General features: G+C 45.1%; 1 protein-coding gene and 3 pseudogenes across 4 annotated transcripts in view; 2 read left to right on the top strand and 2 right to left on the bottom strand.

Moving 5' to 3' along the window:
- The window catches only part of npas3 (neuronal PAS domain protein 3), a gene marked incomplete at both ends in the record, with an annotated part of 1,009,388 nt that overhangs the window by 590,206 nt on the left and 401,774 nt on the right, over positions 1 to 17,408 (top strand). The gene's annotated exons all lie outside the window — the stretch shown is intronic.
- Positions 2,457 to 3,074, bottom strand: LOC310774208 (cysteine-rich protein 2 pseudogene; annotated as a pseudogene). The gene has a single exon. The product of its transcript is annotated as a cysteine-rich protein 2 pseudogene (transcript).
- LOC310774079 (annexin A5 pseudogene) lies at positions 3,404 to 5,035 on the top strand (annotated as a pseudogene). The gene has a single exon. The product of its transcript is annotated as an annexin A5 pseudogene (transcript).
- LOC310774080 (ras-related protein Rab-2A pseudogene) lies at positions 7,721 to 8,362 on the bottom strand (annotated as a pseudogene). Its single transcript has one exon. The product of its transcript is annotated as a ras-related protein Rab-2A pseudogene (transcript).

Here is a 17,408-nt window from a genome sequence, read left to right as displayed (position 1 = left end):
TGTGTGTGACGAGAGCGAGAGAGAAAGTGTGTGTGTGTGTGTGTGTGTGTGTGTGCGCGCATGCGGGTGTGCGTGCGTGTGTACATTATGCAAGTGGGTGTATTCTTATCTTATCTTCTAATAGTGAGTATTCTTCCTACTTGTATTTTAAGTCATTTAGGTGTGTGCGTGCATGCGTGCGTGCGTGCGTGGGCTTATGTGCGGTCATTGCAGGACCAATAGTACAATGAGAAAAAACAAAATAAAAACAGCGTCTGAAATAAAAGAAAATTAAACCTACAAGCAGCCTCAATCGATATTCACACTGCGATGTCACAATGTCTATGGTGTGATAGGGTGGTGGATGTTGATTGTGTTCATGTGGGTCAGAATCCTCCGTATTATAGATTTATGAAATCACTGATCCAATGTCTATATCACTGTCACTGGTGATGATATCACAATGTTATTCGGAAGCAGGGAAGGGATGGTGATGATGTCACAATTGTTCTAAAAACTTAAAATATTGCTGTAGTGCCCCCCGTGGGCGGATTTTGTCTTTTTCCCCCCACGGAGACCAGCTTACCGGGGTGGGCTGAAAACTTTTCACCAATCAGACACTGAGCTAGATCCATTTACAATCAGTGTATATATAATTATACAGTATATATATTGCCAAATGTATATATATAGATAATTAAATTTGTATGGTTGAATTTGTGCTCCTTCAGCGATAGTGTGATGAAGGGCTGAAAGACTTTAAAACAGTTTAGTTATTTGTTTATAATGACGTTTTCTTTGTTTCCCTGTCACAAAAGGAGTAATAAAACAAGTGCAAATTTGCAAATAGCTATGACCAGAATAGCTATGATGCAATGTCAGTCAGAGTGTGACATCATCCACTCCATTGTGATGTTGTCCATTGTGGAATTGCCCACCCGTCCCCCTTTTAGCCAATTGGCATGAACACAAACACACACCTTCACACATATACGCGCGCGCGCGCACACACACACACACACGCACACACACACACACACACACACACACACACACACACACACTTGACCTCCATGCCAAATTCCAGCCTCCTACGGTGGAAACTGTGCACTTTTTGTGGACCGACCAACCAACCAACAAAGTGACTTATAGAGTGGCTGGCTTGTATCGGCTATCGGCCAAAATATTTTAAACACCTTCTTCTGAGGTGTTTTATGGCAGTTGGCATCCTTTATGTTGCATTACCGCCTCCTTCTGGATTCATCCATCCACTGTTTCCCTACATTCTCTATTTTAAACACCAGTATCGGTATCTACCGATCAGTGGGTATGACATCATCAGTGATTTATGACATTGCTGATGATGTCACTGATGATGTCACAATGTCTCTGCATAGTGACATCAGCATTTGAACAATTCTCTGGACTTTCGTAGTATATCAAATCAATCACTCAATCAAGCAATCAATTTTATATTTACATGGTGCCAAATGATAACAGGAGTTATCTCAAGGCGTTGACAATAAAGTGAAGATTAGATGAACAAAGGAAGATTCTGTGCACATCCAAACAGGCTGGAGGTGCTGGTCAAGAAAGCTGGAGTACTTGATGAGAGAGAAGGAATGTATCCCATATACTTCAGAGCATTTTCAGGGAGGGACCGCACACTCCAGGACTTGACTTTTATAGAAAAATGTATTATTAAAAAGACAACGCGTTTCGCTTGCGCTTCTTCAGGTCTGAAGATTAGATGACTTTAAAGATTTTATTTGGTGCAAAAACAGATATATAACACAATATACAAATACAAAAACATCAGTTTATGTACATGTTCCTTGTATCTCACAACCATGTCTCAAAGGTCTTTACATAGGATCATCACAGTCATATACATCATATCTATAGACAGCATAGGTGACAACATACTACACATTTTACTAGATTATACAATACTACACGCGAACACGAGGAGATTCAAACCCACAACCTTCTTGATGTGAGGTGACAGTGCTAACCCCTGAGCTACCGGGGCGCCCCTACATGTCTGCCCTGTGAGTGCATTAGACCTACATATCATCTGTCAGCGTTACTGTCCAAAGGCAAATAAGAGACTGTCTGGTCTGGGAAGCAGTCAGGAACCTAGAGGGTGTGTGTCTGTCCTGGTTCAGTGCTGCATGTCAAAAATTAAATCAAAAACAGCACTCACAGATGTCTATAAAGTTTAAACTTTTAATGCGCACAGCAGCAGTGATACAACGAACGTTTCAGCCTCACAGGCTTTCCTCAGCGTTGCGTTGGCAACGCTGAGGAAAGCCTGTGAGGCTGAAACGTTCGTTGTATCACTGCTGCTGTGCGCATTAAAAGTTTAAACTTTATAGACATCTGTGAGTGCTGTTTTTGATTTAATTTTTGAGATGTTTGGATCGGCACCCAGTAACCATCTTTAAAACGTTGGGTTGAGCACGCCAGTTCGTTGATCAGTGCTGCATGTCTCCAGCACCCTGCTCATCATAGATGGCGCTGCCTACACCTCCAGTGTTTACACCTGTGGGTCCGAACAGCACAGCGTAACAGGGTTTGTGGCAGTACGGTTGTCCTTCATGCTCCGCATGGCTGCCTGGAGACAGAGTCCTGCTGCATCTCTCACAGCGCAGACAGGGCCGGTGCCAGATCTTCCCAAAGGATGGCACTTTCTCAGCAAAATAGACTGTCTTTTTGCATCTGGGGCAGACATCGGGTCCTCCAGAGAAAGACGTGAAGTTCGCAGCCTTCACCGGACCCCAGGTGGGAGCTTTTCTCTCCTCCTTTGGTTTGGCATCTCTTTCCATGGAAACAGCGGCAGGGGCTTTGTTAGTGGGAGCATCGTAGACATAGGAACCAGCTCCGCCAGTATTCACACCTTTCGGTCCAAAGAGGGCAGCATAGCAGGGCTTGTGGCAGTACGGCGTCCCACCATGCTCAGCATGACCTCCTGGGTTTAAGGTCTTGTTGCAGCGCTCACATTTCAGACAGAATTTGTGCCAGTCTTTCCCTAAGGAAGACACCTTCTCTGCGAAATAAACGGTTTTGTTGCATTTGAGGCATCTTGACGCCATGTTCCTGCACTGTGAACCCAAGCGAGGGGATTGCTGTCAGCTCACAAGTGGAATAGACACATGTCAGATGGGGGGAAATGAAGCCTGCTATCATCAGTGATTTATGACATCACTTATGATGTCACTGATGATGTCACAATGTCTATGCATAAGTAGCATTGTTACATCAGTGATTTCTGACATCACTTATGATGTCACTATTTACATAACTGTCAATAGTAACATCACAATTGCTCAAGTGACATCACTGATGATATCACGGAAGACAGCATCACTACATCCTACATCACTACATAATACATCCTCCAGCAACACAAAAGTTTAAAAGCATGAGCTACCCTGGATACCCCCCTCAGGGAGGTCACTACCCTCCACAGCCTGGGGCTTACCCTCCACAACCTGGCACCTACCCACCCCAACCTGGAGTCTACCGTCCCCAAGGAAGAGGTTACCCCCCTCAGGCAGGCGGATACCCTCAGGCTGGTGGTTATCCTCCACAAGCTGGAGTCTACCCATCTGCACAACCGGCAGGCAGTTGGGGTAGTGGGCCTTCTGATGGTATCCCCTTTTATCCCACCGTAACTCCTAACACCCTACCCAACCCTAGATTTAATGCTGCCAGGCTTCCTGCCATGGCCAACCAAATATCTGCATCCATGGGAGGCTTTACATCAAACCCATCCATGTGCAACCTAGCCCACGGGTGGTACCCACCTGCCTCTCAGCCTTTCGGGTTTGGTGCCCCCTCCCCTAACATACAGCCATATGGTCTGTACCCGCAGCCAGGAGGGACCATGCCCCATCCCCAAGGCCCAGGAATGGGCTACCCTGGTCAACCAGGTCAGCCCGTGCCTGGGGACCCTCGTGCACCTTCACCCAACCTGTCCATGGCTGATTATGGAGAAGCACCGGTGCTTATGCCAGGATACCCAAAGCTCCCATCACCCAATCCATCCATGCCAAGCTATGGAGGAGGAGCCATGTCTGTAGCTCCGGCAATCAATAGAGGATTCAGGGGAACAATCACAGATTTCCCTCGAGCTGATCCACTGAGAGATGCAGAGGTCCTGAGGAAAGCCATGAAGGGCTTTGGAACTGATGAGCAAGCCATTATTGACCTACTGGCCAGTCGCTCCAACAAGCAGCGTGTGCCTATGCTCAGGTCCTTCAAAACTGCCTATGGGAAGGATCTGATTAAGGACCTGCATTCAGAACTGTCAGGGGACTTCAGGAAGCTGGTCATGGCCATGATGAAGACCCCAGCCAAGCTAGATGCCTACGAGCTCAAAACTGCCATGAAGGGAGCTGGAACCGATGAAGCCTGCCTAATAGAGATCCTGTCTTCTCGCTCCAATGCGGAAATCAGGGAGATTAACCAGGTATACCAAGGAGAATACAAGAAGTCTCTGGAGGATGCCATCAGCGGGGACACTTTAGGCCACTTCCGGAGGCTGCTGATCTCACTTGCCCAGGGTAATCGTGATGAACGGGAACATGTGGACATCTCTTTAGCTAAGCAAGATGCTCAGTCCCTCTATGCTGCTGGAGAGAACAAGTTGGGAACTGACGAGTCCAAGTTCAATGCTATTTTGTGTGCCAGGAGCAAAGCCCATCTCAGAGCAGTGTTTCTTGAATACCAGCAAATGTGTGGCAGGGATATTGAGAACAGTATCAGCAGCGAGATGTCCGGGGACCTGCAGAGTGGCATGGTAGCAGTGGTTAAGTGTATTAAGAATACACCTGCCTACTTTGCTGAGAGGCTCTACAAGGCCATGAGGGGAGCTGGGACCAAGAACAGTGCCCTGATCCGTATCATGGTCTCCCGGTCCGAGGTGGACATGCTGGATATCCGCCAAGAATATGTGAGAAACTACGGCAAGTCACTGTACACAGCCATCTCTGGAGACACATCAGGAGACTATAAGAAACTTCTCTTGAAGCTCTGTGGAGGCAGTGACTGAAAAGGAAGCAGAATATCTATGAGATCATTGAAATCTCAGACAAAACTGTTTATCTGACCTATACTGTACTATACTAGCCTGGTAAACCAGCCGGTCATGTGAACTCACATTTCATTTTGTTCTTCGCTTCTGTCTGGCCCAAACTTTTACACACTGTCTGCAGAGGGTGGAAGTTGGGTGGGTGTACTTGCCTTGACAGACAACTCCTATTCAGTAGGGATGGGCATTTCTAGCAAAAACACTATTCGAAATTCGCTGGCCAAAGTCGACTTTTAATCGAAATTCGAAAATTAAAATTAAAATTAAAAATGTAAAAAAAAAAGTGAGTGAAATGTTGCATTGTCTCCTCTGATTCTAAGTCTAAGGCTTTATTAATAATAGAAAAAGCTTCTGCTGTCGATTTTTAGCTCAAACAAGCATTGCACCACTAAAGTAAAGAACATGTTACATGACATTGACATTTTCGAAAATAAAAAACAGTTTTGACAATCATGAGTGGTTCATTAAATATTTAGTAGGCTCAGGTCTGAGTGCCAAAGGGGTGCCAAAGTCACCCCCTCTCCCTCTTCATGGGATTTCATCCGCTATTCATTTTTCCATAAACCTTGCTTAAAATGCTTATAAAAATTGTTTTACTTGCTCAAACCAAGCGATTCAACTATACTTAGAATCAGGGGAGGCAATGCAACATTTCACTCACACAAAAAAAAAAGAAGAAAAAATTTACATTTTTTATTTTATTTTCGAATTTCGACTTTCAATAATAAAAGTCGACCTTGATAATAACGATTATTCGAAAATTCGAAATTCGATGCCCATCCCTACTATTCAGCCAATCAACGTTTGATCCAGTCAAACCCAAATCCACTCGGGAGAACGGCCAAAACATATTTTCCGCCGAGAAACTCTTGTTATTGAGTATTTCTGCAACAACTGCACTTTATGGCTGTTTAAACTAGACCGCTGACATTACTCCTCGAGGTGGACAGGCAAGCAGGGGGGCCATTACTGTTTTGCTAGTGGTGTTCCTGATTGGCCGGTCACAATGTCAACGAGGCAGGTCGCTGATTGGCTCATCCACTTTGCAGTTTCTGCTAGGATCCAACCCAGGCCATGGGGCCAGACGGAAACGACAGACGAAATGAAATCTGAGTTCACGTGACCGGCTGGTTTACCAGTCTAGTACTATACACCACAATCTGCATGCCGTGCCACTGCTCTCAATGCAATGCTCATCTCGTAGTAAGAACATAATGTACTTTTGAAAAAGAGTTGTTTTCACTTGTGATATCTGGATATATGAGCTGAATACATGCCCTAATAAGATTAGATTTATAAACTATATACATTTGGTATGATTGAAGAACTATTATTTTTGGCTGTGGCCAGCAATGGTACAGCTCTATAAGTCGGTCGGTCATTTGGTCAGTTGGTCCACAAAAGGTTCACCACTCTTTAGAGGAGGCTGAAATTTGGCATGGAGGTTGTGTGTGTGTGTGTCAGGTAGGCGACAAAAATCCAGGGGAACTGAAGCCCCATGACATCACTGATGATGTCACAATGTTGCATAACGTCGCTGTACTATGACAACCACTTATCTCCAAAACGCAAACTTTTCAGGAAATGGGGTTCATAATGCTGTATGATCATGATATCATATGCTGGTGACAGAGCAGTAGAGAGAGGATGACAAAATGTTAGTGAGCCCAGCCAGTTCTGTAGAAAGGGAGGTTGGAACAGGGCGAGGAGGGGAGGATGAAGGTACTGAGGGAGGATGGGGGTAGGGTTGGGGTTGAGGGGGTGGAGGAGATGTGGCTTTGGGCCTTCACCAGCAGGCCCCTGCAGCCTGTTGCCCCCTTGGCTACCTGTTCACATGGTTTTGGTGGTAGGGTAGATGCTTGCGTTTTGAAGTCCAGCCATTGTTTTAAACAACACACCAAGAGCGTTCTGACACGCGTTAAACTGCCTTGACGCCCGTACTCCAAACCCGTTTCGATTTTGGAGCGTCAAATGAGGTTCCAGCAGCAAGCAAAGCGCCCCGAGCTCCCCCCCCCCTTTCTGCCCACTTTCATCCCCGTCTGTCTCGCTATGCTCTTCAAACAAATCTCAAGGCAGTTTAAATACAGCAAGCCTGTAAATACGCTACACTACTGTATAGCAAGACTGATCAAAGTGAGAATAATGTTCTAAACGCATCGGCTAGCAAAATATAGCCTATCCCTGGATGTCATGATGAGATTAGATTGGTGAAAGTTTGGACAGAATTATTGCATAATTTTCTCCTGCAGCGCTGCCTTTTTTCTCTCCCTCTGCACGGCAGACAGGTAGGATGATCACATCTAACAGCCTCTGAATGACAGGGGCTCAAAACTACGGTAGCTATAACAACTTTTTTTTCAGCGGTCATTGTGCTTGCCTACATATAAATTAGTGGCCTTTTCCCCAAAATACTGATGGTTTTGTCATTCTGTGGTGTATACCTTTCAGATCTGATGCTTGCAGTGCACTATAGGGACAGAAATTGAAGTCAAGTGTCACTCCCAGTGCGTTTGCGGCTTTAGTGAGCCCAGCCAGTTCTGTAGAAAGGGAGGGTGGAAGGGGGCGAAGAGGGGAAGATGAAGAGAGCGAGGGAGGATGGGGGTATAGTTAGGGTGAGGGATGGGGAGGAGATGTGGCTTTGGGGCTTCAGCAGCAGGCCCCTCCAGCCTGTTGCCCCCCTTGGCTACCTGTTCGCGTGGTTTTGGTGGCCGGGTGCTGGTTTCCGATCTTAATACCATTCATCGCCTCATTGTTGATATCAAACACGCCCTGCTGGATCTTTTCATAGATCTCCTTGGTTGTGCTGATGAAGGCCTCCTCTACATTAGAGGCAGTCTTGGCTGACGTCTCCATGAAGATGAGTCCGTTGTCTCTGGCAAACGTCTCTCCCTCCTCCCTCCTCACCTCTCTCCGTGACTCCAGGTCACTCTTGTTTCCGATGAGCATGACGGCCATGTTGGAGGTGCAATGTTGGCGCGCGTCCGCTAACCAGCTCATCAGGTGGTTGAAGGTGTCCCTCTTTGTGACGTCATAGACGAGCAGTGTTCCGGCCGCTCCTCTGTAGTATGAGCGGACGATGGAGCGGAAGGACTCCTGACCGGCCGTATCCCAGATCTGCACTTTGATCTGTTTGCCGTCGATGGTGATCGTCCTCGCTCCGAACTCCACGCCGATGGTCATATCGTGAACCGGCTGGAACCTCTTGTCTGTGAACTGGAGTAACAGACACGACTTGCCCACACCCATGTCTCCAATCAGAATGTATTTGAAGAGGTACGCGTATGCCATGGCCTCTGGTCTGTGTGTTCACCTGTCTCAGCCGGTCTTAAACCTGCCTTAAACCGACTGAATCGTAGGGAGAAGGTAGCTGGCAGCCTGCTAGCCTGTTTTTCTGTCGGTCTCTGCTAAAGAAGGAACAATAAACAGCGTCTCCCACTGGTCCTACTTATAGCCTTTGCATGGAAGGATGCATGACTGATGATATCATCACTTGTATAGAATTGGTAATGTCACCAGTGATGTCACTCGATCATTTGATGATGATGTCATCAGTGATGTCACTCGAACAAATGTGATGTCATCACATGATATCATCACTTGTAATTGGTAATGTCACCAGTGATGGCACTCGGATCATTTGATGATGATGTCATCAGTGATGTCACTCGAACAAATGTGATGTCATCACATCAGCATATTTTGCTATGCGTGCTCGAATCCTAGGGTTGGAGACTGTGGAGATGATGCGCCACTTGTCCTGTTCTTCCTACTTATACTCCAGTGTTTCCCCTAGAAACATTTTCAGGCCTGGAGGGATTTTGAAACGTACCCCGACCGCAACAGTGGGGGCCCTCGCTGGCGACGCTAAACTTTTAGCTGACCTGTTCGCATCTATGTTCGCAATGGCATCCCAAGTATCATGCGATGCGAACAGTATTATGGGATGTGCGTTTCCTAGGCAATGAGATACGTTGACACGTTCTGGAACAGCGCTGCACACTGGCACAATGCTCCTCAAAGCAAAATGCTTATTGTTTTGAATGATTTGGCATCTTCTATTACTGTCTAGTATTGTTGTATTGTAATAATATGCCATAAAGGTTTATTGAAATTTTGGGGAGAGCAGAAAAAAAAAATATATATATATATATATATATTGTGGCCTGGCGGGCCCACCAGGCCTGTAGAATGGTAGGGGAAACACTGTACTCCCACCACTTACTCTGGAGATCTTCTACTCCCACCACTTACATAGCCTCAGCCTTGCTTGAGTGACATCACTGATGACATCACAATTGCTCAAGTGACATCACTGATGACATCACAATCGTGACACACATTTGCTCAGTTGAGCAATTGTGGTTTGCCACGCCGGAATACCACCCTGTTTTGTTTTGTTGTGCTACGTTATACCGTATTATGCTGTTATGTTATCAGGGTCACTACGTTATGCTGTTATGTTATCAGGGTCGCTACGTTATACTACGTTATGCTGTTATATTATCAGGGTCACTACGTTATGCTGTTATGTTATGAGGGTCACTACGTTATACTACGTTATGCTGTTATGTTATCAGGGTCACTACGTTATGCTGTTATGTTATCAGGGTCACTAAATTATACTACGTTATGCTGTTATGTTATCAGGGTCACTAAATTATACTACGTTATGCTGTTATGTTATCAGGGTCACTACTAGGGGTGGGAATCGTGGAGTAACTCACGATACGATATGGTCACGATACTTGGCCCTCGATAACGATATTATCACGATACAGCGATTCTGTGATAATCGATATATTGGAAGAAATTTAACCTACGATACATCATGATATCTGTGTAACTGAAGAGAAAAAAATACCCCTAAAAGGCAAGAAGCAGGTATTATGTATTTATTAGCAGAATTGACATGAACTCTCTCAGAGTTCACTCACTCACTCATACCATTTTCGATACCACAGAGGAAAAGTTACACATTAACACATTCACTGCCAGACGTTTTTTTTTTACTGTAGTTAGCTTCTGCCAGAGGGGTTTTTTGAGGATTCTGGCTCATCTTTCAAGACCCGAGGATTCTTTTCTGCTAAGATTTTGTGAACACACAATATCTCAAAAGAACTAATAGAATGTGTGCTTTCTCTGTCTAAAAGAGTTAGTTTGTAGAGTTAGTAGTTATGTAAGCATTAGCAGTTGAATACAGCATGGTTTCAGCGTCAGAAAAATTATTCAGAGATAAACGGCTTTTTGTGAAATTCGATAGAACAGTCACTTTAACCATTCATTTTTGGCATCAGTAAGACGTCAGACATCTAAACAATAGTTTTGAACAGTAATTTCCTCCATAACAGCAGGAACCCCCCTCTGCTTCCAACTCCTCCCTCCGTGGGCGTTCTTCTTGGCTGCAGCGGCCGTCACAAGCTTGTCACCAGTCTCACTGCTTTGCTGCTGCTGCTGCCTGTCTGCGCGGCCGCTGTTTGAGGAAGTCTGGATGGACTCGCTCGCTTCTTGGAGTTTTGGTTGAGAGAAGCTTTTGCGATTCTGGTCATATTTATGCTGCGTGTTTCAAAGTGTGTTCCACCTGTAATCTATTATGCAAATTTGCAATCCCGCATCGCCAGCAATCAGCGCGAAAACGAAAGCGTTTTCCCCCATCCATTTTCATGAGAATGGCTGCTTTTTGCTTGCCTTCCTCTAGTCAGGAGAGCACTGTCGCCACTTAGTGGATCGGTGGAATGGGTTGTAAACGTTCGGTGGCTCCAATAATTATATAAGAGATGTAAAAGGGTTAGATGCACATCCCACGGTCAAAAAAAAAAATTCATTTTTTTGACGTATTAATACGTCATTGGCAGTCAACCGTTGGATTATTTTTGACGTATTAATACGTCATTGGCAGTGAACGTGTTAAGTCTTTTTATTATTATTATTAAAACAAGAAAACCTATATAACCTACCTACCTATATAATTTCTAAAAGTAGATATTAATGATCAAACATTTCCATTCATGTAGCCTACAGTATTTATGTTTTTGTTTAAACTACAAACATAAATAAACGTCAACTTGAAACTATGTTTCAACTACCACACACAGCATAATATTTTAGCCTGTTTATTAAAAAAAAATAAAAAATAAAAAAATAAAAAATAAACATATCGATACTTGGTGCCAGTGTATCGATAATGTATCGCAAGTGGAAATATCGCGATACCGTGAGTATCGATATTTTGTCCCACCCCTAGTCACTACATTATACTATGTTATGCTGTTATGTTATCAGGGTCGCTACGTTATACTATATGTTATACTACGTTATGCTGTTATATTATCAGGGTCACTACATTATGCTGTTATGTTATCAGGGTCACTACATTATACTGTTATGTTATCAGGGTCGCTACGTTATACTATGTTATACTACATTATGCTGTTATATTATCACGGTCACTACGTTATGCTGTTATGTTATCAGGGTCACTACGTTATACTATGTTATACTATGTTATGCTGTTATGTTATCAGTGTCACTACGTTATACTATGTTATACTATGTTATGCTGTTATGTTATCAGGGTCACTACATTATACTGTTATGTTATCAGGGTCGCTACGTTATACTATGTTATACTACATTATGCTGTTATATTATCACGGTCACTACGTTATGCTGTTATGTTATCAGGGTCACTACGTTATACTATGTTATACTATGTTATGCTGTTATGTTATCAGTGTCACTACGTTATACTATGTTATACTATGTTATGCTGTTATGTTATCAGGGTCACTACATTATACTGTTATGTTATCAGGGTCGCTACGTTATACTATGTTATACTACATTATGCTGTTATATTATCACGGTCACTACGTTATGCTGTTATGTTATCAGGGTCACTACGTTATACTATGTTATGCTGTTATGTTATCAGTGTCACTACGTTATACTATGTTATACTATGTTATGCTGTTATGTTATCAGGGTCACTACGTTATACTATGTTATGCTGTTATGTTATCAGTGTCACTACGTTATACTATGTTATACTATGTTATGCTGTTATGTTATCAGGGTCACTACGTTATACTATTTTATGCTGTTATGTTATCAGTGTCACTACGTTATACTATGTTATACTATGTTATGCTGTTATGTTATCAGGGTCACTATGTTATACTATGTTATACTACGTTATACTATGTTATACTACGTTATACTATGTTATACTATGTTATACTAGGTTATACTATGTTATGCTGTTATGTTATCAGGGTCACTACGTATGTTATACTAGGTTATACTATGTTGTGCTGTTATGTTATCAGGGTCACCAGATCACCGAAAGAAACCGGCCAGTACTAAGTACTAAGTACCCAAGCCAGCTGATGTTCTGTTCTGTTATATATTATTAGGTGATCATGTAGTAGCCGATGTTATGTTATGTTATATTATATATTAATAATTATTAGGCGAGTATGCAGTAGCCTATGTTATGTTATTTCCTGGTAGGTTCTGTTGAAGATGCTGGGTTTCTTTCAAGAACACTTGTGGTTTCAGTTCATTATATTCTAGCCAATATGACAAAACATCCCACTACAGACACGCACACATGCGCACACACACACACACACACACACACACACACACACACACACACACACACACACACACACACACACACACACACACACACACAAAACCTTCCACACAGAATAAAATAAATAAATGTACAATCGAAATTGCAATTACCTGCAGAATTTGTGAAGGGTAAACAAACACACACACACACACACACACACACACACACACTGAGAGCAGCGTCAGGGTTCTAGTTAGCATGCTGAAATGAATACAGTTAGATCCAAAGCAATTTCCTTTTATTTATCTTAGCAGCCGCGCATAAATAAAGGCAAGGGCATCCAGGCAATTAGCATAATTACTATGGGGCACACACACACACACACACACACACACACACACACACACACACACACACACACACACTGCCCCTGAAGTGTGTGTGTGTGTGTGTTCTCTCGGTCAGTGCTGTCCTTGGTCTGTCTGTTCAGTCCATACACACACACACACACACACACACACACACACACACACACACACACACACACACACACACACACACACAAGACACACACATTTGGAGACATGGTTACACATATATAAGCATACACATTCAATAGAGTCAAACAGCCATGCGCTCTCTCTCTCACATAAACGCGCGCAATGTGATGACAAACAGGACACACCAATCTGAAACTTCTGTCTTCATATTCTTAACTCTTTTCCTGCCACTGATGTTATTCCCCGCCAATCGCATGACTCCACGGCAATCGCCCCTCTCCCACTTGGTTGGTCGGTCAGTGCACAAAAAGTTAAAGTTTTTTTTTCTTGTTTCCAGTGACTTTAATATCTCATTATTAGGCTGTGAACAGAATACCACACATTCTCCCTAGAAATGTATCCTGACATTTACAATTTTCAGTCCAGCAGCGACGATATGTAAACAGCACTGAGAGGGCGAAGTTCTAGGGATGGACATTGGCTGAGGGATTTGATGGACACTTGGTAGGCGGGGGTTTGTGGTCAGCTGACTGCTCTAGGTGGGAGGGTATCGGCAGGGGTCAAAGGTCATCCGCTCAATTGGCTGTAGGCACGTGCCAGATACGGGTCTCCTCTGACTGCATGGTGCGTGGCACGCCCAGCCCGTCCAGGTACTGCATGAGGCAGATGTAGGCAATGCGGGCCGCCTCGTCGCCCATCAGGTGCACGTGCGTGTTGAGCAGGATGGTGTTGAGCAGGATAGTACCCAAATTTCAAACTGCTGCAGCTAGCTTGCCCGCTGCTTTGCTTTGCTAGCTAGGGCTGAAACCAATCCACCACGGCTAGAATTTAGCCGGCGTTTAACTAGTGGAATGAGCTCAACTCGGCCTATACCCTAGACCCGTTCGGCGGATCGGTGGAGAGCTAGTGACTTTGGCTGAAACCTGATAGCCTGCAGTAATGGGTTAGCTCAAAAGCTATTGGGTTAGCTGAAAGGCGTTCTCGTCCCGGCTTGGCCTGGAAGCTTTCCTCCGTTAGCTCGGCTTGGGTGTCGACTTTGGTTTGGAAAAGCTAAAGTTGACCTCCTCGTCTCCTCTCCGGAAGGAAGGAAAGAACACAGGTTTACAGAGTTCCTTCCACTGACACTTGGCGACCTCCGCCCCAGAGCATGTGAGCGGAGTGGAGCGGTGATAATTACCGCTCCTCGCTGCCGGAGCGGCCCTTTCCACTAGGGTTGGCACGATGGACGATGGCATCGACCATCGTGATTGGCCGACCCCCCATCGACCTCTGAGCCGTCTACATCGGATCATCGTGATTAATTATCTGTTTCTAAATAAATTTGTGACGTTTTAATAATAAAAAATACCAAGTCCACTCACCGTGATGCGTGGGGGACGCGCCGGCGGCATTAAACGAGCGCGCCCAGTTCAGACTCGGAGAAGCCTCCCCTCTCCCTCCTCCGCTCTAGTGCTTCTCTGCACTGGGAGTGCTTGTTTAATGTCGCCTGGGCGTCCCCTGCGCATGAGAAGTCAGTTCTTTTGTTGCGAAAACTTTTAAGACAAAGAAGAAACTTCACGTTCTTTCCTGTTGTCAACCCAAAGTGAGTACAAGTCTTCAACTGTGAATTTAACTCGCCTGTTTCCAAAGTGAAAGTAGAAGTCGCTCACAGCAGCATCCTCAACGCTAGACGCATCAGTCTGAATGACTGATCAGTCTCGCGTTGAGGCTATAGCAGCAGCAGCTGTGTTTCTCTCTCAACTCTCCTCTCGTCAAATCGCTCTCATTAGGGTCAAAAGCCCACGCGAATCTAACGTTATATCAGCCAGTAATTCAGTCAGTTTACTGCCAGCTAGTTAAATTCAACACACACACGTTGTTGGTGAGGACCTGTAACGTTAACGTTTTGTTATTTGAGGCGTTCAAATTGTTGGTAGTGAGAGCCACTGCTTCATTCAGTCACCTGGCATAGTAGCCTATCGAAGCCCGCTGGTCTCCGTGAAGAGCTCAGCTGTCCAGTTGTAATGAACGCATTGCAATGAATGGCATTACCGCACCGCAGCGACTTAATAAATTATTAATTATTCCCCCCACCCCCGTCAATGACGATGCCATCATGGATCACGATGGTTCACTGTGGAATAATCATGATGGATAATTTACTGACATCGCACAACCCTACTTTCCACCATCCAGCATCATCCATCGCTCACAGCCGCTCCTGGCCGCTCCGCTCCAGACCGCTCCCCGCTCGATACAGATTTCACCCGCTCGCACTCACCGCTCCGCTCCGCTCAAAAGAATAAAAAAGATCAAAAGGCCAGGGTGTTTTAAGTTGCGTTTAAATGCCTGGGCAAAGGGCATTGCTCACTACAAATAACATGAGCTCAGCAGAGTCGGCTGCATGTTCGTTTCTCTTCCTTCTCGTCTCGCAGCAGCTGGCAAGAAAATAGTGGGCGTACACATGGCCACGCACCGATGCATTCTGATTCGAACATGTTGTGATCGAAACTGGAGCGGGACTGAGCGGGTGATCGGTGCCGCTCCAACTTTCGCTCCGGTACCACTCTGGTCCCCGCTCACTGCTCAAGCCAAAATCCCCCCACTAGACCAGGTTCTAATCTCAACTCTGTTTAACCTCTTTAACCATCATCACGGGACTGAACCAACCAGTCTGCAAGGTTCCGTTTGTTTACTGTGTGGGTGCGAGAATGTTTACCTCAGCGTCATATCACCATACTTTACCCCTCCCCCACACACACACACAGCTCCACCTTTCAATCCGCTCTCCCATTCTAATTAATCTGTTTTAATCCAGAAGACAGAAGATTTGCTCTGCCTTACCTGCAGCTGGCTGCTGCTACCTGGACCTGAAGCCACACAATTTATGAGTTTGACAACACAATAATACAGTAAACAACAGAGAGAGAGCGAGAGAGCGAGAGCGATAGAGAGGTGTAAATACTACACATTCTCACTTCCATGACATTGATTTGCGACATTTTGTCATGTACCTTTGGCATTGTATGTTGGATGCACACGGTTGGGGTGAGGCACCCTGATGCCCTGCGGTTGAGGTTAGACACTCATAGCCACGCGGTTTGGGTTTTGATATGGGTCAAGGTTAGGGAAGGAAGCTCCATGAACTCCACGGCGATCTGGACGCCAGGGAAAGCTTCGAATTCCCCTTCACCACAAAGTGTGTGTCTGTGTGTGTGTGTGTGTGTGTACACATCAGATGTACACACACACACTATACTACTACATCTCCATGCCTGCTGTATAAGCAGTATGTGTGCGTCTCTGTGTGCGCACACGTGTAGCTATGTATTTCTTTGTTGTGTGAATGCATGCATGTATCCGTGTGTGTGTGTGTGTGTGTGTGTGTGTGTGTGTGTGTGTGTGTGTGTGTGTGTGTGTTTTAGCAGATGCCCCTTCCGTCATTGTTTACAGTCCGACGACATCTGCAGCTATAGAGCTATTTATTATTAATATTAGCCAAAATGTTGTCTGGACCTACAATCGATCAGCTCTAACTCCGTTCTCGCGTCAATCGGTCTGTAAACAATAACCACGGAAGTCTTGGCGCAGACGTCCAGCGGAAACCCTGACATATTGTCCACCTGTCCCAGAGTTTTATTAGTTGTCACTCGTCAGACTGATAGACTCTGGGTGCCCAGATTGCTAAGCCAGGTCCTGTGTGTGTGTGTGTGTGTGTGTGTGTGTGTGTGTGTGTGAGTGTGTGTGTGTGTGTGCGGTGGGTATGCGTGCGTGCCCTCGCTGCTCCCTGCCTGTGTCCGTTTAGTCTGCCCTCTTGCCTAATGAGATGCTAATGAGATGTTAATCGTCAATGAGCCTCATCAATGTCCATCCATGCTGGGTTCCTCATTTACAAACACCCTGACAGTGTGTGTGTGCGCGTGTGTGTCTGTGTGTACATCTCCATGCCTGCTGTATAAGCATGTGTGCGTCTCTCTGCGCACGTGTAGCCATGTTTTTGTTTGTTGTGTGAATGCATGCGTGTGTGTGTGTGTGTGTGGTGGGGGGGGGGGGAGGGTCTGGTCCAGATTGTTGCTCTCCATGTCGTCGCCCTTCACATGAAATGACTTTGTCCTCTAACAAGTCTATTATCCTCACACATTTTAACCTAGCAATAATGCTAATCATGAAATGCAGCCTGTGATTTGTGGGGGCAGCACCGAGGGGGCGGAGCATTCTCGAGGGGCCGTTCTGATGAAGTTATTTTAAAATCCACAACTGTAAAATAGCTTATATG

This window comes from Poromitra crassiceps (assembly GCF_964638095.1).
Source record: "Poromitra crassiceps genome assembly, chromosome: 3".
NCBI classification, from domain to species: domain Eukaryota; kingdom Metazoa; phylum Chordata; class Actinopteri; order Beryciformes; family Melamphaidae; genus Poromitra; species Poromitra crassiceps.
The sequence above is the reverse complement of the archived record's forward strand: the minus strand, read 5'-3'. Positions and strand labels throughout refer to the sequence as shown.